Source organism: Chiloscyllium punctatum, chromosome 33, assembly GCF_047496795.1.
Source record: "Chiloscyllium punctatum isolate Juve2018m chromosome 33, sChiPun1.3, whole genome shotgun sequence".
Lineage (NCBI taxonomy): Eukaryota > Metazoa > Chordata > Chondrichthyes > Orectolobiformes > Hemiscylliidae > Chiloscyllium > Chiloscyllium punctatum.
Genome location: NC_092771.1, coordinates 29,536,535 through 29,558,554, shown reverse-complemented (window position 1 = coordinate 29,558,554; position 22,020 = coordinate 29,536,535). Strand labels below are relative to the sequence as shown.

General features: G+C 43.3%; 1 protein-coding gene and 1 pseudogene across 4 annotated transcripts in view; both read right to left on the bottom strand.

Moving 5' to 3' along the window:
• Positions 1 to 22,020, bottom strand: part of LOC140458521 (hydroxylysine kinase-like) — a 69,015-nt gene that overhangs the window by 29,130 nt on the left and 17,865 nt on the right. The window contains exon 1 of one of the 4 annotated variants that reach the window (XM_072553263.1): positions 1,262 to 1,283. The exons of the other annotated variants lie outside the window; for them this stretch is intronic. The gene's annotated coding sequence lies outside the window, so the exon portion shown is untranslated. Of the gene's footprint in view, positions 1 to 1,261; positions 1,284 to 22,020 lie in introns of those variants that run through there. 4 annotated transcript variants of the gene reach the window in all.
• Positions 639 to 7,365, bottom strand: LOC140458333 (general transcription factor II-I repeat domain-containing protein 2A-like; annotated as a pseudogene).

Here is a 22,020-nt window from a genome sequence, read left to right as displayed (position 1 = left end):
TCCATAAATACTTTGTGTCTCCTACCATAAAGCCAATTTTGTATCCAGCCGGCAAGTTCACCCTGAATCCCACATGATCTAACTTTACCAAATAGTCGATCATACGGAGCCTTGTCAAAGGCTTTACTAAAATCCAAGTCAATAATTCTGATGAAGGGCTTTTGCCCAAAACGTTGATTTTCCTGCTCCTCGGATGCTGCTTGACCTGCTGTGCTTTTCCAGCACCACTATGATCTAGACTCCAAGTGAACAATGTCTGCCATCATCAATCTTTTTTGGTTACTTCATTAAAAAACACAATCAAGTTCGTGAGACATGTTTTCCTCACAGAAAGCATGAAGATTGTGTGGGAGAGGCCTTCATATGTTTGTCAAGTATTGATTTGTCGGGAGTTTCTTTTCTTTCTCTGTTCTAAACTTGTATATTTCTGAAAAATAGACCTCTAAAAAATGTGAAGGAGAGTTTGTTTTACAATCACAAAAGAGTCTTTTTCAACTGGCTTTGTGTCTTATTATTAAATCTATGTGTAATGAAAGGTAGTTTATTTTTATGTATGCGGCGCTAATCAGAACTTCTTCCTTTTAGGCTTCATGTCAATGAGGAGACACAAGAGACACTGAGTGTGACGACCAGTAGATCTAGAGAAGTGATTTTACAGCAGGATCAGTCAGATCGATGGGTAACTGCCAGGAAAGGGACAAAGCGTGTTCAGATGTCTCCTGCAGGTATTCCCTCTCAAACAGATATTCGTTTTGGGTCCTGTTGAAAGATAGTTTCTCAGAAAAAAATAGAAGTGGTAGTCAGATCTTGAGCACTAAAGAATGACTCTTATGTTAAACAAGGTTTGTCCAGATTCAAAGGAAGAATTATTATTGGGGACCCTCTGTCAGGGCACAGACAGGAGATTCTGCAGCAGGATAGCATAGTGCTTTCCCGGTGACAGGATTAAGGATGTCTCAAAACGTTTGAAGCATATTATCAAAGGGGAATCAGACATTGTTATACACATTGACAGGAATGACATAGTTAGGCTTTACAGAGTGAATATAACAGATTTGGTAGAAGATTAAAAAACAGAACACCAAAAGTAGTAATCTCTAATTTACTTCCGGAGCCAAGTTCTAATGAGGGATGGAATAAAAGGACAGGGGAGATAAATCTGTGGCTGAAGAGATGGCAAGATATACAGGGATTCTGTTCCTTAAATCATTGTGATTTCTCCTGGTAGAGAAAAGACCAGTTCAAAAAGGCTGTGTTTCACCTGAACTGGAAAGGGACCAATATCCTGGTGCGGAGATTTGCTAGTTCGACTTCAGGAACCTATAAACTATTGGTGGTGGAGGGTGATTCTGTGAAAATAAAAAGAAAGATCAGGATGGTTCTGAACCAGAAAAGAGCAAATTAATTAAAAAAAACAAAACAGCAAGTCAGAGAACAAAGGAACTTAAGAATTTTACTGCATTTATTCAATGCAAGAGGTCTTACAGGTCAGGTTGATGAACTCAGGGCATGTATGGGAACATAGGATGGAGACATCCTATCTCTGACAGAAACCTGGCTAAGGGAAGGACAGGACTGGCAGCTCAGGATTGTGGGATTTAGGTGCTATAGGAAGGATAGAAAAAGAGGCAAGAGAGGACGGAGAGTGTCAGTTTCATTAAGGAAAACATGGGATCATTGAAAATATACAGGTTGTAATTCGAAATAAGAAAGATATGTTCACCTGATGGGACTGTACTCAAACCCCAACTCCCTCCAAATAGGCAGAGGGAAATCAACAAGCAAATATGGTGACAAATCTCAATACATATGGAAGAATAATATGGTTATAATAGCAAGGGATTTTATTTTCCAGACATTGACTCAAACTGCTATAGCATTAAAGGTTTGGATGGAGAGAAATTTGTTAAATGCATTCAAGAAAATTTTCTTTATCAATATGTCAATGCTCCCAGTGGAGAAGTAGCAAACCTTGACCTGCTCTTGAGAAGTAACGCAGGGCAAGTGACTGATGTGTTAGTACTCAACTTTGGGACGAGTGATCATAATATTATTTGTTTTAACATATTATAGAAAAGGATATGTCGTTCATAAAAGTTAAAATTCTTAATTGGAGTAAGGGAAATTTTAAGAGTATGGAACTAGAACTTTTAAAAGTTTTTTTCAGAATACTTACAGTGTGGAAACAGGCCATTCAGCCCAACAAGTCCACACCGACCTGCAACCCCTAACCTAACACTACGAGCAATTTAGCATGGCCAATTCACCTAAGCTGCACATATTTGGATTGGGGCAGGAAACCAGAGCAAACCCACGCAGACACAGGGACAATATGCAAACTCCACACAAAGAGTCACCTGAGGCAGGAATTGAACCCAGGTCTCTGGCACTGCGAGGAAGCAGTGCTAACCACTGTGCCACTGTGCTGCCCACAATGTGATTGGAGTAGACTGTTAGCATGTAAAGGGACGACTGACAGGTAGGAGGCCTTCAAACATGTGAAAGTGAGAGTTCAGAAGCATTATGGAGTGAAAGTCAAGGCGGGTAAAGTTAGGGAAAATAGATGAATAAAGATATTGAAGTTTGAGTTAAGAATAAAAAAAAATCATATAATAGATATAAACAACTGGGATCAACTGAATCTCCTAAAAAGTATAAGGAGTGTAAGGGCATTATTAAGAAGGGAATTAGGAAGGCAAAGAGGGGATATGAGATAGTGTTGGCAGATAAGGTTAAAGGCAATCCATAAAGATTCTACAAATACATTAAGAGCAAGACAGCAAGCACCAGAGAGAGAGTAGGACCCCTGAAAGATCACCCAAGGTTGTCTTTATATTGAACCTCATGAGATGCGAGAGATATTAAATGAAGATTTTGCATCAGTTTTTACAGTTGAGAAAGAAATGGAGGCGAGAGAATTCAGGCTGGAGAAAACAGTTCATATTACTGAAGAGGAAGTGTGAGAGATCTTAGAAAACATAAAGGGAGATACATTTCCAGGAGCTGATCAAGTGTATCCCAGGAAATTGTTGGACGTTAGGAAGGTAATTCTCCAGGAATAATATTTGTAACATGAGTGAGGTTCTGGGGGGTGGAGGGTGGGTAAGTTGTTTATGAAAGGCTGGAAGGAGAAGCCTGAAGCCTTTCGACCTGTGAATCTGACATCGGTGATGAGTAAGTTGTTGGAGGTGATTCTGAAAGATATGATTGACATGTATTTGGAGAGGCAAAGATTAATTAAGGATAGTCAACGTGACTAAGTGCAAGGAAAATCAAGTCTTGGGCATCATATACCAAAGTGCCCTGGTCAGCCCACTGCCCGTCCCTACAAAGTGCCCTGGTCAGGTCACTGCCCCCCCTACAAAGTGCCCGGGTCATCCCATTGCACCTCCCTGCAAAGTGCCCTGGTCAGCCCACTGCCCCTCCCTATAAAGTGCCCTGGTCAGCCCACTGCAACTCTCCACAAAGGACCCTGGTCAGCCCACTGCACCTCCCTACAAAGTGTCCTGGTCAGCCCACAGCCCCTCCCTACAAAGTGTCCTGGTCAGGTCACGGTCCCTCCCTACAAAGTGCCCTGGTCAGGTCACTGTCCCTCCCTACAAAATGCCCTAGTCAGCCCACTGCCCGACCCTACAAAGTGCCCTGGTCAGCCCCCTGCCCCTCCCTACAAAGTGCCCTTGTCAGCCCATTGCCCCTCCCTACAAAGTGCCCTAGTCAGCCCACTGCCCGTCCCTACAAAGTGCCCTGGTCAGGTCACTGGCCCTCCCTACAAAGTGCCCTGGTCAGCCCATTGCCCCTCCCCATAAAGTGCCCTGGTCAGGTCACTGCCTCTCCCCACCCCCACCCTCCTCTAGCTTATCTCTCCACGCTTTAGGCTCACTGCCTTTATTCCTGATGAAGGGCTTTTGCCCGAAACGTCGATTTCGAAGCTACTTGGATGCTGCCTGAACTGCTGTGCTCTTCCAGCACCACTAATCCAGAATAGTGCCTTGTATAGTCTTAGCAATATCTCACCATTTTTACACGTCACTTCCTCTTCGAAATAAACTCCAACATTCCATTTGACTTCCCTATTTCCCAGAGAACTTCAATGCTAAATTTGTGAGATTTATGCACAAGACTCCCAATTCCCTCTGTGCTGCAGCTATTTGCAGTCTTTCTCCATTTATATAATATTTAGCTCCTCTATTATTCCGACCAGAGTGAGTGAATAGACTCACATTTTCCCACATTATATTTCATCTCCCACTTTGCCCACTCATTGAACTTGTGTATATCCTTCTGCAGGGTCTTTGCATTCTCACCATTTGCCTTCCCCCCGATTTCATCTATAAGCTTGGCCATAATGCTGCCATCACCGTGCACAGAATCTCAGAGTGCATACAGCCACAAAGGTCTCCCATTTTCTTTAACTCTTTATTAAAGAACATTTCAAACTATCCCCGTATCTTAATAAGACTTAATGAAGAGGCTGGACTCAGGGAGAACTGGCACCTTAAGGAGCCAGTCAGTAAATAGTGGGGGGTGACATCAGGCAATGTCCATCACCTCTAACAGCCAATTACAGATTGATCAAACTTGCTTAAACCAATTAGCTAGGAGAATGTAAGCCCTACTGCAGTTAGGCGGTAGTGTCGGGGGTAAGGGAGAGAAAAAAACAAACCTAGAGATAAGAGCATTGCTTGTCACTGGCCGGAAAAAAGAAACAATTCGCTACAAATCGCACCTAGCCTGGGCCAGTCAAAGTATTGTACACATTGGTACCAATGACATGGGTCATCGAAGGTAGTGATATCTGGGTTACGCCCGGTGGAACATGCTAGTGAAAATAGGAATAGGGGGAGCTCATGGAGGGGGCAAGAATTCACATTTTTGGATCATCCGAATCTCTTCTGGGGTAGAAGTAACCTGAATAAGAAGGATGGTTTGTACTTGAATTGTTCATGTGATTCAGGAGGATTTAAACCAGTAAGGGGAGGGGTGGGACCCAAAGAGATACTGAGAAAAGGGATAAGTCTGGAGCTGGTACAGTTGAGAAGAGGAACAAGTCAAACAGTCAGGGCAGGCAAGAGCAAGGCAGAGGATGAGGTAAGACTGATAAATTAAACTGCAGTTCTTTCAATGCCTGAGGCCCGACTATAAGGCAGATGAAGTCAGGGCATCATTAGGAACATGGAACTGGGATACCATAACTAATACAGAAGCCTGGCTGAGGGATGGACAGGACTGGCAACATAATGTTCTGGGGAATAGATCCTGCAGGAAGGATAGAAAGGTGGGCAGGAGAGGAAGGGGCAGTGGAAGTTTTGATTAGGGATAATATTATGGTTCAACTGGACTCACTACATAAACACAGTGGCTACAAGAGTAGGTTAGAGGCTCAGAATACTGCAGCGATTAACTCACCTCCTGTCTTCCCAAAGCCTGTCCATCATCTACAAGGCTCAAGTCAGGAGTCATGATTTGGAGACGCCGGTGTTAAACTGGGGTGTACACAGTTAAAAATCACATAACACCAGGTTATAGTCCAACAGGTTTATTTAGAAGCACTAGCTTTAGGAGAGCTGCTCCTTCATCAGGTGATTGTCCTGGTGAAGGAGCAGCCCTCCGAAAACTAGTGCTTCTAAATAAACTTGTTGACTATGACCTGGTGTTGTGTGATTTTTCACCAAGTCAGGAGTGTGATGGAATACTCCCCACTTACCCTGGATGAGTGCAGCCCCAACAACACTCAAGAAGCTCGACACCATCCAGGACAAAGCAGTCTGCTTGAATGGCATTGCACCCACAAGCATCCACTCCCTCCACCACCGATGCTCAGTCACAGAAGTGTGTACTATCTACAAGGTACACTACACAAATTAACCAAAGATCCTCAGACAGCATCTTCCAAACCTACAACCACTACCATCTAGAACAGGCGTGGGCAATTCATTCTTCCAATGGACCACATGAGAAACCTGAGTTGTGTTGGAGGGCTGGACCAACAATAGGTTGAACATAATTCTGCTCAGTATTAATTTTCTCCCATTTTAAAAAGTACTAGATTATATAGTTTTGCAGTGAAACTCTTATTCTGGAATAATGCCATTTGGCCCTAGACTCTTCTACAAAGGGAAAAAGTTGTTTCATTCTTGTTCAGTATTACAAACAACAAACAACTCCATACAAAAAGCAATAAGTACTTTTGATGTTTTTCAGCTCATTTTACTTGTTTAATGAGAAAACTCCAGTCTGTTTTGGGCTTGAACAAGTGCACTGAATGTCTGAGGTGGATATGTGAAGGACAGCTGAGAGGTGATCATCAGTGATAGAGGATCGGGATTTGGATTTGTTGAACTTCATCACTGAGAATGTCTGTTCGGATATATGGGTAGATCTAAAGAGGACTAGAATCTTCTGGAGCATGTCTCCTCATGTGTGGAAAGTTCTCCTCTTTGAGGGAGAATAAAAATCAAGCAATGAGACTGACCTAAAGTACTCTGCCAGAAGTGTGTCAGACGGCAGGTCAATGAGTTCAAGCTGAACATCACGAGGTGCATTCTCCACACTGCATGTAAATGAGGAAAATGTCATGTGCATTTTACTCTCAACTGTTTTAAAGTCTTGAAATCGCCCTGAAAATTCACCATGCAGTGCTTCTAACATAGATGATTACCTGTGGAGGTGATCAGCTGAAGGTGCGGCTTCCTTCAGTGTTGGCAAGTGGGTGAGAATGTTGTCCTCCATTTGGCTTGAGAGAAGCTGCAACTTTCTCCTCAAAGCCTTCGCCAAGTTGTACATTTCATGCACAAAAAGGCCCTTTCACTGCAGTTTCACATTTAGTTCATTCAAAAGTGCAGTCACATCAACAGCAAAACCAAGGTCTGCAATCCAGTCTGCATCTGAAAGCTGTGGAATGCCATTCCCTTTCTTCACACAGAAATCTTGAATCTCTTCTCTCAGGTCCCATACACTTTTCAGCATTTTACCCAGGCTGAGCCCCCTGACAGCTGTGTGGTAGCCTATGTCACGATGTTCACTCTCATTTTCCTCCAAAAGTGCAACAAACTGCCTGTGATTCAAAGCTCTTGCCCTGATGAAGTTAACTATTTTAGTTACAATATCAACCACATGGTTAATTTTTAACACTGACTTACACAACACTTCCTGATGTATAATGCAATGCAAAAATACCAATTTCTGTTCAGGGTCAATTTCTGTCACTTTATCCTGCATTCTCTTTAAGAGTCCAACATTTTTTCCCGTTAGATTTGGACAATCATCCGTTGTCACACCCGCCAGCTTGTCCCGTTTTAGTCCCAATGTGTCCAAACATGCATTTACCTCCATGAACAAATCATTACCAGTTGTTGTCCCTTTCATTGACTGCTAGGCTGCCAGCTCCTCCATGATTTTAAAGTCCGTAGTTATCCCACGTACGAAGATGAGAAGCTGGGCTGTATCACGGACGTCGCAGCTCTCATCCAAATCCAAGGAGAAAAAGTCAAAGTTGACCGCTGTGTGCTGCAGCTGAAGCTCCAGATTTCTCGCGATGTCCCTTCTCGTTACAGTGTGTCGGGAAAGGGGCACATTCTCAAATGCCTCCTTTTTCTCCAGGCGGGAGAGGGGCACATTCTCAAATGCCTCCTTTTTCTCCAGGCATATTAGTTCTGCAGAGCCCAACAAGCACTCCTTAATAAACTCTCCATCAGAAAACGGTTTACTGTTTCTGGCAATTTTGTGGGATATGACATAACTTGTCTTGGCGTGAGCTGACATTTTGAGGGCTAGCCAGCAAGCATCACTTTTAGCTGTTCACACACGCACATACACGCACCTGTGCGTCCATACATAAATTAAAAAAGCCTCCTTTTCAAAACAAAAGCAATACAGTTGTATTGTGTGCAAGGTGTAAATACTTTTTCATTTATGTTCTAGTTTAAGATTGACCTCATGCCGGCCGGACAGGAACGACCAAAGGCCGTAAAATGCCCAGGTCTGATCCAGAAGGACAACAGCAGCAAATATATGAGAACACCGCCATCTTCAAGTTTCCCTCCAAACCATTCACCATCCTCACTTGGAAATATATCGCCCTTCCTTCACTGTTGCTGGGTCAAAATGCTAGGACTCCCTCCCTAATGGCGTTGTGGGTCAACCCACAGCAGATGGACTGCAAGAAAGCAGCTCACAACCACCTTCTCAAGGGCAACCAGGATGGGCAATAAATGCTAACCGGCCAGTACTGTCCACATTCCACAAAAGAATAAAAAATCAGTGGGATATTGAGAAGCAAATTTGTGAGGAGACCTCAGTCATAGGGTTGAAATGGTTAACTTTCCAAACACAGACTGGGACTGCCATAGATTTAAGGTCTTGGATGGAAAGGAATTTGTTAAGCAGGTACAAGAAAACTTTCTTATTCGCTATGTAGATGTACCTACGAGAGAAGGAGCAAAACCTGACCTTCTCTTGCGAAATGAGGCAGGGCAAAATAGTTATGGAAAAGGATAAATCTAACCTAAAATTTAAAGTTCTAAATTGGAGGAATGCCAATATTGACAATATTAGGCAAGAACTTTCAAAAGTTGATTGGAGGAGCCTATTTGCAGGTAAAGGGACTGCTGAAAAGTGTGAGGCTTTTAAAAATGAGATAACAAGAGTCCTGAGACAGTATGTTCCTATTAATGTGAAGGGCAAGACTGGTAGGTGTAGGAAATGCTGGATGACTCGAAAAATTGAGGTTCTGCTCAAGAAAAACAAGGAAGCATATAGACAGTTGGGATTGAGTAAATCCCTTGTGAAGTATAATGGCAGTAGTATTTTACTCAAGGGGGAAATCAGGAGGTAAAAAATGGAACATGAGATAGCTCTGGCCAGTAGGGTTAAGGAGAATCCAAAGAGATTCTTCAAGTAGATTAAGGACAAAAAGAGTAACTAGGGAGAGAACAGGGTCTCTTAAAGATCAACAACGCTGTCTGTGTGTGGAATGGAATACTAAATAGAGTTCTTTGTGTCAGTTTTTATTGTGGAGCAGGACATGGAAGCTATAGAACTTGGAGAAATAAATAGTGATATCTTGAAAAGTATCCATATTACAGAGGTGGGGGAGGTGGTGGTGTTGGATGTCTTAAAACTCATAAAAGTGGATAAATCCCCATTAGTGGATCAGGTGTATCCCAGAACTTTGTTGGAAGCTAGGGGTAGTGATTGCTGGGCCTCTTGCTTAAATATTTGTATCATCGATAGTCACAGGTGATGTGCTGGACAAGTGGAGGTTAGATAATGTGGTACCATTAAGGTGGTAAGGAAAAAGCAGGGAAATATAGACCAGTGAGCCTGATGTCAGTGATGGATAAGTTGCTGGAGGGGATTCTGAGGGACAGGATTTCCATGTATTTGGAAAGGCAAGTACTGATTAGGGATTGTCCACCTGGCTTTGTGTGTGGGAAATTGTGTTTCACGGACTTGATTTAATTTTTTGAAGAAGTGATAAAGAAGATTCATGAAAGCAGAGGAGTGGATGTTGTCTATATGGACTTCATTAAGGTGTTCAACAAGGGGAACTGGTTAGCAAGGTAGTGGAAAGCAAAAAAGGCTACCTCAGAGTACCACAGGATCTTGATCAGATGGGTCAAACGATGGAGGAATGGTAGATGAATTTTAATTTAGACAAACATGATGTGTTGCATTTTGGAAAGGCAAATCAGGATAGGACTTATACACTTTACGGTAAGGTCCTGGGAAGTGTTGCCGAACAAAGGGATCTTGAAGTGGAGACCTTGCAGTTCCTTAGAAAATGGAGTCACAGGTAGATAACCCGCACCAATCAACCACACCGCCCCGTGGCCCAACATTTCAACTCCCCCTCCCACTCTGCCGAGGACATGGAGGTCCTGGGCCTCCTTCACCGCCGCTCTCTCACCACCAGACGCCTGGAGGAAGAACGCCTCATCGTCCGCCTCGGAACACTTCAACCTCAGGGCATCAATGTGGACTTCAATAGTTTCCTCATTTCCCCTTCCCCCACCTCACCCTAGTTCTAAACTTCCAGCTCAGTAACTGTCCCCATAACTTGTCCGGACTTGTCCTACCTGCCTATCTTCTTTTCCACCTATCCACTCCACCCTCTCCTCCTTGACCTGTCACCTTCATCCCCTCCCCCACTCACCCATTGTACTCTATGCTACTTTCTCCCCACCCCCACCCTCCTCTAGCTTATCTCTCCACGCTTCAGGCTCACTGCCTTTCTTCCAGATGAAGGGCTTTTGCCCGAAACGTCGATTTCGAAGCTACTTGGATGCTGCCTGAACTGCTGTGCTCCTCCAGCACCACTAATCCAGAATCTGGTTTCCAGCATCTGCAGTCATTGTTTTTACCGGGTAGTGAAGAAGTCATTTAGTATGCTTGCCTTCATTGCATATCGGAGTTGGGATGTCATGTTGTGGCTATACAGGACACTAGTTAGGCAGTTTTGGAATACTGCATTCAATTCTCCCTACTACAGAAAATATGTTATGAAACTTGAAAGGCTTTAGAAAAGATATACAAGGATGTTGCCAGAGTTGGAGGGCTTGATCAATAGGGAGAGGCTGAATAGGCTGGGGCTGTTTTCCCTGGAGCATCAGAGGCTGAGGTGTAACCTTATCGAGATTTATAAAATTTTGAGAGGCATAGATAGGATGAATAGCCAAGGTCTTTTCCTCAGGGTAGGGTGAGAGGGCAAGATTTAAAAGGGACCACCTTTTCACATATAGGCTGGTACATGTATGGAATGAGCTGCCTAAGGAGATGATGGAGGATGCTATAATTACAATATTTAAACGGCATCTGGGTGGGTGTATGAATAGGAAGGTTTTAGAGTGATATGGGCCAAAGACTGGCAATGGGACTGGATTAATTTAGGATATCTGGTCGGCACAGTTGAGTTGGTCCAAAGCATCTACATTCGTGCTGTTTATCTCTATAAATCTACGTAATTACCATGCTTTGGTTTGGGGGTTGGAAAGAGTAAATAAACAACAGGTCTTTGTGAGACGTTGCAGTTACTTGGCTTCAAATCGTGAGTGAAAGGTCCTTAAGGCTTTGAAGGAGAGAGACCCAGTATCGACCAGCACCTTAAGCTGAACCAGAAAACAAGAGCCATAGTCTGCCCACGAAGTCACTGGCCTGCTTTAATAAATAGTATTTATAATGTAGTGGTATTTCCTGAGTTACTGCACAGACTGTCACCTGTTGTCTATTGAATGATGCCATTTTTTTTCTTTATTCTGTAACAGGGTGAGGGTGTCGCTGGCTAGGCAGCATTTATTGCCCATCCCTAATTGTCCACAGCGAAGTTGAGAGTCAGCCACATTGCTGTGGGTCTGAAGTCACATGTAGACCAGACCGGGGAAGGATGGCAGACTTCTTTCCCTAAAGGATGTGGGGTTTCCCAGCAATTGGCAATGGATTTATAGTAGTCATTAGATTCTTAATTCCAGATATTTCTTGAATTCAAATTCCACCATCTGACGTTGTGGAATTAAAGCCCAGGTCCCCAGAACATTACCCGGTCTCTGGATTAACAGTCCAGTGATAATCCCACTAGGTCATTGTCTCTCCATTGGGGATTGAGTTTGAATTATATAAGACATAACCCTTAAACAATCAATTCAAGATTATTAGTCAAATGTGTGGCAAACTTGCACTTGCTAGAAGTCACATATATTCACACGCAGTTAGCTGTCTTCCGCAAGTAGAAGGAACATATCCAGGTATTACATCTTCTCAAAATAAACAAAAGCACGGGTACAACAGTACCTGGAGCAATCTCCATGACAATGCCTCAAACAATCAGTATTGCCTTTCCAACCATTCAGTACTCATTCCTCATTTCGCATAAATGATTATTCTCTTTCAGATTTGATCTTGCAATTCTGTCCTCTTCAGTTCACAATGAGAAACTTCAGAAGACTGATTTCTTTTTGCAGCATTACCCAAGAGTCTTATCATTCTTTCGTCTTAAAATTCATCTTCCAGTCCCACCAATATTCAGGATCTCACACGAACCAATTACTGTCTGTTGAACAACTTACCTTCCATCCAAGGTGATCTCTGTCTTTATAATGACAGGGTATGATGCTCAAGAAAAGTTCACGTTTTTGTCCAAAAAAGCAATGATGACCATGCGCTCACTTTACTCTAAGCTGAAATTGCAGAGTGGACTCTCTCAACTTGACTGCATTAAGTCAGTGTTTACTAGGTTTCAGAGTACAGTTCCTGTGTTAATGATTAATAAGTTGAGGGAAACTGAGGAGCGTTTAAAACCTCTTCTTATTGCTCATTTTATGATCGAGGATTCAAGAACGGTTATTAATGCCATACCTGAGTTGTTTTTGCTGATTTCTTGGATGTATTAATTGTGCTTAGGGGAAGTGGTAGTTCTGTTGAAACAAGGAACCAGAGACTCCAAATTGCACACTTATAGGCCCACACCTCCATGGTCTAACTAGTCCATGCAAACCAGACATCATAGAAACATAGAAAATAGCACCTAGGAGTAGGCCATTCAGCCCTTTGAGACTGCACCACCATTTCAATACAATCATGGCTGATTATGCAATCTCAGTATCCCATTCCCACTCTCCCCATATCCCTCGATCACTTTAGCTGCAAGGGCCACATCCAGCTCCCTCTTGAATCTATCTAATGAACTGGTCCGAACAGATTCCTGTGGGAGAGAATTCCACAGGTTCACAACTCTCTGAGTGAAGAAATTCTTCCTCATCTCAGTCCTGAATGGCTTACCCATTAATCTTAAGACTGTGACCTCCAGTTCTGAACTTCCCCAATGTCGGGAACAATCTTGTCGCATCTAGCCTGTCCGGTCCCATCAGGGCTTTATCTGTTTCTCTGAGATCCCTCCTCATACTTCTAAATTCCATTAAAGGCAAGTCTAGTCGATCCTGTCTCTCCTCACATGTCAAAGCTGATAAAGTGTGGTGCTGGAAAAAGCACTGCAGGTCAGGCAGTATCTGAGGAGCAAAAGAGAGGACGTTTTGGGCAGGATCCTTCTTCAGGACTAGGAGATAAATAGAAGGAGGGAGGTGGGGCTAAGGGAAAGACAGTGGGATGGCGATAGGTGGGCAAAGGTAGGAGGTGATGGTGATAGTTCGGTGGGAACTATGGAGTGGATAGATGGGAGGAAGATGCTGCCTGACCTGCTAGGCTATTTCCAGCACCAAGCTTTATCAATTCTAACTCTCCAGTATCTGCAATCCTCACTTTCTCCTAATTTCCTCATATGTCAGGCCTGTCATCCCAGGAATCAGGCTGGTGAAACTTCTCTGGGCTCCCTTAATACCAAGAATATCCTTCTTCAGACTAGGATACCAAAACTGCACACAATATTCAAGGAGTGGCCTCACCAAGGCCCTGCCTAATTGCAGAAAGACTCCTTACTCTGATACTCAAATCCTCTTGCTCTGAAGACCAGCATGCCATTAGCTTTCCTCACCATCTGCTCAGGTCTCATTGTACCTCATCTCTTCCAAAGCTGCATCTATTCAGATAACAATGTGCCTTCCTGATTTTGCAACCAAAGTAGATAACCTCACATTTATCCACATTATATTGTATTTACCATGTATTTGCCTACTCAGTCAGCCTCAGAGACACTCTGCAGCCTCTTAGCATCCTCCTCAGCACACACTGCCACCCAGCTCACTGTCATCTGCCAATTTGGAGACATTGCATTCAATTCCTTCATCCAAATCGTTAATGTATATTGTGAACAGCTGGGGTCCCAGCACTGAACTCTGTGGGAGCCCACTTACCACTGCCTGCCACCCTGAAAAGGACCCATTTATTCCAACTCTATGCTTTCTTTCTGCCAACCAGCACTTTATTCATATCAATACATTATCTCTAATACCATGAACTTAGAAATAAAGGGGACAAAGATTCACAGGTTCATAAGACACAGAAAGAGCCCTTCAGCCCATTGAGTCTGCACCAACAGAACTACCACTAAAGGTGAGCTAATATCAATTTCCTGCACGTTTTCCATATCCTTGAATGTTATGATATTTGACGTATTCGTCCAAATATTTTTTAAAGTTTGTAAGGTTAAGATGAAGAGTCTGGGAAAAAGGGAGCTCAGTGGTTGCCGCTGTGACCTGGGTTCGATTCCAACCTCGGGTGACTGTCTGCATGGAGTTTGCATGTTCTGCCTGTGTCTGCATGGGTTTCCTCTGGGTGCTCCAGTTTCATCCCATAATCCAAAGACGTACAGTTTAGGAGAATTGGTCATGCTAAATTGTACATAGTGTTCAGGGATGTGCTGGTTAGATGCATTAGTCAGAGGTAAATGTAGAGTACTAGGGTAGGGGAATGGGTCTGGGTGTGTTACTTTTAGTTGGGTCAGTGTGAAATTGTTAGGCCAAATGGCCTGTTTTCACACTGTAGGGATTCTCTGATCTTCTATGATTCTATGAAGGCATTGAGTTAGATTATCAACTATGATCATATTGAATGATGGATCGTCTCAAAGGGTTAAATGGCCTACTGCTGTACCTATGTCCTTTGTTTCTATCATCAGATATTAAATAGATACAGAGTTATCCAGAGGACAGCAGCTCATCACCACTTTCTAAAGGGCCATTAAAGATGGCGGATACAAAGCACGGAAACAAGCCATTCAGCCCAACAAGCTCCTGCTGGCATTTATACTCCACTCAAGCCTCTTTTAATCTCTCCTCATTTAAGTTCATCACAAGGATCCTTCTCCCTAATGTGTTCATCCAGGTTCCTCTTAAATATCATGGATTTCATTGCCAGCATCCTTGCACATCAACACAGAGCAATCTGAACGACCATCTCCCAGGGTAATGTTGATCTCGGTGAGGTGGATAGAGGCCAGTATGTGCTCAGTCCTGAATATACAACGTGCCCAGTTGGCAGAAATGGTCAGGAACAGGAGAGAGGGCCTCAAAGAGTAAGTTGCCCAGATGGTAAGGTCCAGAGTGTTCCCAGAGCTGCAGAGGCAGACATGAGGATTGGTCAAGTCTAGCTCAGCACTTCTGCTAGATCAGGTGCAGCTGTGGTAGAGGCAGGCCGTGGAGCCAGAACTGTAACAGAACATCCAGCAACTCAGGGTGTTGGTAACCAGGGGCAGGCCAGTGCCATAACCAGCGTTGGCATCAGGAGCTGCAGAAAACTGCAAATGCTGGAGTCTACCTGAGGGCATCACGGGGTTAGTCTCTCACCAGCTTCTCCACAATGACATGCAGCCCAAGCATTGGAAAGTAATCCTATAATGCTGCAATCGTGTATCAGCTAAAGGTAAACGGGGGTCCATTCACTCATCGAAGATTCATCGTGTCTCAAATATATGTAAATATTAGTATCGTATGTGTAAGAGAGGGCTTTGGCTTTTTGGATAGAGTCAAACACAGATGTTTTGTGTGTTTACTTGATATGCAAATGTACAGAGCTGTGCTTTTGTGTCACTGTATATATACAAAGAGTTTTCTTTTTATGATTGAAGTATATACAATATGGAATAGAACAACACAGCACAGTACAGGCCCTTTGGCCCTTGACGTTGTTCCAACCTTTTATCCTACTCTAAGATCAAACCAACCTACACACCCTACATTTTACTATCACCCATGTGCCTATCCGTGAGTCACTGAAATGTCCATAATGCATCTGACTCTCCTACCACTGCTGGCAGTGTATTCCATGCACCCACCGCTCTGTGTGAAGTACCTTCCTCCCTTCACCTGCTAATTATGCCCCTGTGTGATAGCCATTTCTGCCCTGGGAAAATGTCTCTGGCTCTCCACTCGATCAATGCCCCTCATTATCTTGTACACGTCTATCAAGTCACCTTTCATCCTTCTTCACTCCAATGAGAAAAGCCCTTGCTCCCTCAACCTTTCTTCATAAAACATGTCCTCCAGTCCAGGCAGCATCCTGGGAAATCTCCTCTGCACCTTGTCTAAAGCTTCCACATCCTTTCTATAATGAGGCAATCAGAACTAAACACAATATTTCAAGTGTGGTCTAACCAGGGCTTTATACAGCTGCAGCATAACCTCACAGCTCTTAAACTCAACCCCCTGGTAACGAAGGCCAACACAGCATACACGCCTTAACAACACTATCAACTTGGGTGGCATCTTTCAGGCATCTATGGACATGGACCCCAAGATCCCTCTGTTCCTCAACATTGCCAACAGTCCTGCCTTTACATGAGCAAAACCAATGTAGTGTACAAAATCCCATGCAAGGACTGCACAAAACACTACATCGGACAAACAGGAAGACAGCTAACGATCCGTATCCATGAACACCAACTCGCCACGAAACGACACGACCAGCTATCCTTAGTAGCCACACACGCAGATGACAAGCAACATGAATTCGACTGGGACAAAACTACCATTATAGGGCAAGCCAAACAGAGAACAGCTAGGGAATTCCGAGAGGCATGGAACTCATCCACAGACTCTATCAACAAACACGTCGACCTGGACCCAATATACCGGCCACTACAGCGGACAGCTGGAAATGACAACTGGAAGTGGCAGAGACAGGCCACTATAAATGCCGGAGGAAACATCACAGAAGTGCTTCACAGGAGGCTCCCAAGCACTGAGGATGTCACCTAGACAGGGGACGAAATGTTTGCAAGACAAATTCCCAGCTCGGCGAACAGAACCACAACAGTCCTGCCTTTAACTCTGTAATCTGCATTCAAATTCCACCTTCCAAAATGAATCACTTCACACTTTTCCAGGTTGAACTCCATCTGCCAGTTCTCAGCCCAGCTCTGCATCCTGTCAATGTCCCGTTGCAACCTACAGCAGCCGTCCACACTATTCACAATTTCACTCACCTTTGCGTCATTAACAAACTTATGAACCCACCTTTCCACTTGCACAACCAAGTCATTTATAAAAATCACAAAGAGCAGAGGTCCCAGAACAGATCGCTGCAGAACACCACTGGTCACTGAGTTCCAGGCTGAATACTTTCCATCTCCTACCACCCTCTGTCTTCTATGGGCCAGCCAAGGCTGTATCCAGACAGGCAGATTTCCCTGATATCTCGTGCCTCCTTATTTTCTGAATGAGCCTACCATGGGGAATGTTACCAGGTGCTGCAAGGGCAGCACGGTGGATCAGTGGTTAGCACTGCTACCTCACAGCACCAGGGTCCCAGGTTCGATTCCTGCCTTGTGCAACTGTCTGTGTGGAGTTTGCATATTCCTCCAGGTGCTCTGGTTTCCTCCCATAGTCCAAAGATGTGCAGGTCAGGTGAATTGGCCATGCTAAATTGCCCATAGTGTTAGGTGCATTAGCCAGGGATAATTATGGGGAATGAGTCTGGGTGGGTTACTCTTTGGAGGACTGGTTGGGCTGAAGGGCCTGTTTCCATGCTGTAGGGAATCTAAACAAATGCCTTACTGAAATGCATATCCACTGTTCTACCTTCATCAATGTATTTTGTCACATCCTCATAGAATTCAATAAGGCTTGTGAGGCATGACCTGCCCCTCACAAAGCTATGCTGACTATCTCTAATCAAACTGTGCTTTTCCAAATAATCATTAATCCTGTCTCTCAGAATCCTCTCCAATAATTTGCCCAACACTGACAAAAGATTGACTGATTTGCAATTCCCAGGGTTATCCCCTTTTCCTTTCTTGAACAAGAGAATAACATTTGCCATCGAACAATCACCTGGTACTACTCCAATGGACAGTGAGGACGCAAAGATCATCACCAGAGATGCTGCACTCTCTTCCCTTGTTTCCTGTAGTAACCTTGGGTATATCCTATCTGGCCCAGGGGATTTATCTATCCTTATAGAACACAGAATGTAGAGCATTACAGTGCAGTACAGACCCTTCAACCCTTGATGTTGCATCAACCTGTGAAAATAACCTGATGTTCATCTAACCTACACCATTCCGTTATTATCCATGTGTATGTCCAATGCCCATTTAAATGCCCTTAACGTCGGGGAGTCTACTACTGTTGCAGACAGTATGTACCATACCCCTACTACTCTCTGAGTAAAGAAACTACTGCTGATATCTGTCCTAAATCTATATGAGAGACAATGGTGCAGATTTATCAAAAAGGTAACCCATTCTGTTTAGATTGCCTGTATTTCATATTCTCCTCAACAACATTGTCTTTTTCAAGTGTGAACACTGACAAAATATATTCATTTAGCGATTCCCATCCCCTCTGAATATACATAATTTTGCACTACTATCATCGATTGACCCTCGTCTTTCTCTAGTCATTCTTTTATTCCTGATGTATCTATAGAAAGCTTTTGGGTTTTCCTTGATCCTATCTGCCAATGACTTCTCATATCCCCTCCTGGCTCTTCTTAGCCCTTTCTTGAAGTCTTTCCTGGCTCGCTTGTAACTCTCAAGTGCCCTAACTGAGCCTTCAAGTCTTATCCGAACAAAAGTCTTCTTCTTCATCTTGACAAGACCTTCAACTTCTTTAGTAATTTGCTTCTTCAAAGAATTATGCACCTGAACCCCTAGGGTCTCTCTGTTCTATAACACGACCCAAGGCCCGACTATTAATTGTTTCAATCCTGCCCTTGTCTGTATCACCAAAATGCAATACCTTACAATTATCCAAATTAAACTCCATTTGCTATTCCTCAGTCCAGTGACCCAATTGATTAAGACTACTTTTATAATCTTAGATAACATTCTTCACTGTCCACTATACCATCAGTTTTGTTGTCCTCTGCAAACTTACTAACTATGCTTCCTGTACTGTCATCAAAATCATTTCCATAATCATTATTCTTTTCGACCTTGACAAACGCTGTTTAACATAAGATTCCTGTGGAACACCACAGCTCACGGGCCTCCAGTCCAATAAACAACTCTCCATAAATACTTTGTGTCTCCTACCATAAAGCCAATTTTGTATCCAGCCGGCAAGTTCACCCCGAATCCCACATGATCTAACTTTACCAAATTGTCGATCATACGAAGCCTTGTCAAAGGCTTTACTAAAATCCAAGTCAATAATTCTGATGAAGGGCTTTTGCCCGAAACGTCGATTTTCCTGCTCCTCGGATGCTGCTTGACCTGCTGTGCTTTTCCAGCACCACTATGATCTAGACTCCAAGTGAACAATGTCTGCCGTCATCAATCTTTTTGGTTACTTCATTAAAAAACACAATCAAATTCATGGGCGGCACGGTGGCGCAGTGGTTAGCACTGCTGCCTCACAGCGCCAGAGACCTGGGTTCAATTCCCACCTCAGGCGACTGACTGTGTGGAGTTTGCACATTCTCCCCGTGTCTGCGTGGGTTTCCTCCGGGTGCTCCGGTTTCCTCCCACAGTCCAAAGATGTGCAGGCCAGGTGAATTGGCTATGCTAAATTGTCCGTAGTGTTAGGTAAGGGGCCGATGTAGGGGTATGGGTGGGTTGCGCTTCGGCGGGGCCGTGTGGACTTGTTGGGCCGAAGGGCCTGTTTCCACACTGTAAGTAATCTAATCTGAGACATGTTTTCCTCACAGAAAGCATGAAGATTGTGTGGGAGAGGCCTTCATATGTTTGTCAAGTATTGATTTGTCAGGAGTTTCTTTTCTTTCTCTGTTCTAAACTTGTATATTTCTGAAAAATAGACCGCGATAAAATGTGAAGGAGAGTTTGTTTTTCAATCGCAAAGGAGTCTTTTTCAACTGGGTTTGTGTCTTATTATTAAATCTATGTGTAATGAACGGTAGTTTATTATTATGCCAGCAGTGCGAATCAGAACTTCTTCCTTTTAGGCTTCATGTCACTGAAGGGATACAAGAGACACTGAGTGTGACGACCAGTAGATCTAGAGAAGTGATTTTACAGCAGGATCAGTCAGATCGATGGGTAACTGCCAGGAAAGGGAAAAAGCGTGTTCAGATGTCTCCTGCAGGTATTCCCTCTCAAACAGATATTCGTTTTGGGTCCTGTTGAAAGATAGCTTCTCAGAAAAAATAGAAGTGGTAGTCAGATCTTGAGCACTAAAGAATGAATCTTATGTTAAACAGGGTTTGTCCAGATTCAAAGGAAGAATTATTATCGGGGACCCTCTGTCAGGGCACAGACAGGAGATTCTGCAGCAGGATAGCATAGTGCTTTCCCGGTGACAGGATTAAGGATGTCTCAAAACGTTTGAAGCATATTATCAAAAGGGAATCAGACATTGTTATACACATTGACAGGAATGACATAGTTAGGCTTTACAGAGTGAATATAACAGATTTGGTAGAAGTTTAAAAAACAGAACACCAAAAGTAGTAATCGCCAATTTACTTCCGGTGCCAAGTTCTAATGAGGGATGGAATAAAAGGACAGGGGAGATAAATCTGTGGCTGAAGAGGTGGCAAGATATACAGGGATTCTGTACCTTGAATCATTGAGATTTCTCCTGGTAGAGAAAAGACCAGTTCAAAAAGGCTGTGTTTCACCTGAACTGGAAAGGGACCGATATCCTGGTGCGGAGATTTGCTAGTTCGACTTCAGGAATCTGTAAACTATTGGTGGTGGTGGGTGATGCAGTGAAAATAAAAAGAAAGATCAGGATGGTTCTGAATCAGAAAAGAGCAAATTAATTTTAAAAAACAAAACAGCAAGTCAGAGAACAAAGGAAATTAAGAATTAAACTTTATTTATTCAATGCAAGAGGTCTTACAGGTCAGGTTGATGAACTCAGGGCATGTATGGGAACATAGGATGGAGACATCCTATTTCTGACAGAAACCTGGCTAAGGGAAGGACAGGACTGGCAGCTCAGGATTGTGGGATTTAGGTGCTAAAGGAAGGATAGAAAAAGAGGCAAGAGAGGACGGGGAGTGTCAGTTTCATTAAGGAAAACAAGGGATCATTGAAAATATTCAGGTTGTAATTCGAAATAAGAAAGATATGTTCACCTGATGGGACTGTACTCAAACCCCAACTCCCCCCAAATAGGCAGAGGGAAATCAACAAGCAAATATGGTGACAAATCTCAATACATATGGAAGAATAAAATGGTTATAATAGCAAGGGATTTTATTTTCCAGACATTGACTCAGACTGCTATACTATTAAAGGTTTGGATGGAGAGAAATTTGTTAAATGCATTCAAGAAAATTTTCTTTATCAATATGTCAATGCTCCCAATGGAGAAGGAGCAAACCTTGACCTTCTCTTGAGAAGTAACGCAGGGCAAGTGACTGATGTGTTAGTACTCAACTTTGGGACGAGTGATCATAATATTATTTGTTTTACCATATTATAGAAAAGGATGCGTCGTTCATAAAAGTTAAAATTCTTAATTGGAGTCAGGGAAATTTTAAGAGTATGGAACTAGAACTTTTAAAAGTTTTTTTCAGAATACTTACAGTGTGGAAACAGGCTATTCAGCCCAACAAGTCCACACCGACCTGCAACCCCTAACCTAACACTATGAGCAATTTAGCATGGCCAATTCACCTAAGCTGCACATATTTGGATTGGGGCAGGAAACCAGAGCAAACCCACACAGACACAGGGAGAATATGCAAACTCTACACAGAGAGTCGCCTGAGGCAGGAATTGAACCCAGGTCTCTGGCACTGCGAGGAAGCAGTGCTAACCACTGTGCTGCCCACAATGTGATTGGAGTAGACTGTTAGCATGTAAAGGGACGACTGACAGGTAGGAGGCCTTCAAACATGTGAAAGTGAGAGTTCAGAAGCATTATGGAGTGAAAGTCAAGGCGGGTAAAGTTAGGGAAAATAGATGAATAAAGATATTGAAGTTTGAGTTAAGAATTAAAAAAAATCATATAATCGATATAAACAACTGGGATCAACTGAATCTCCTAAAAAGTATAAGGAGTGTAAGGGCATTATTATGCTTTACATGTATTTGGAGAGGCAAAGATTAATTACGGATAGTCAACGTGACTAAGTGCAAGGAAAATCAAGTCTCGGGCATCATATACCAAAGTGCCCTGGTCAGCCCACTGCCACTCCCTACAAAGTGTCCTGGTCAGCCCACTG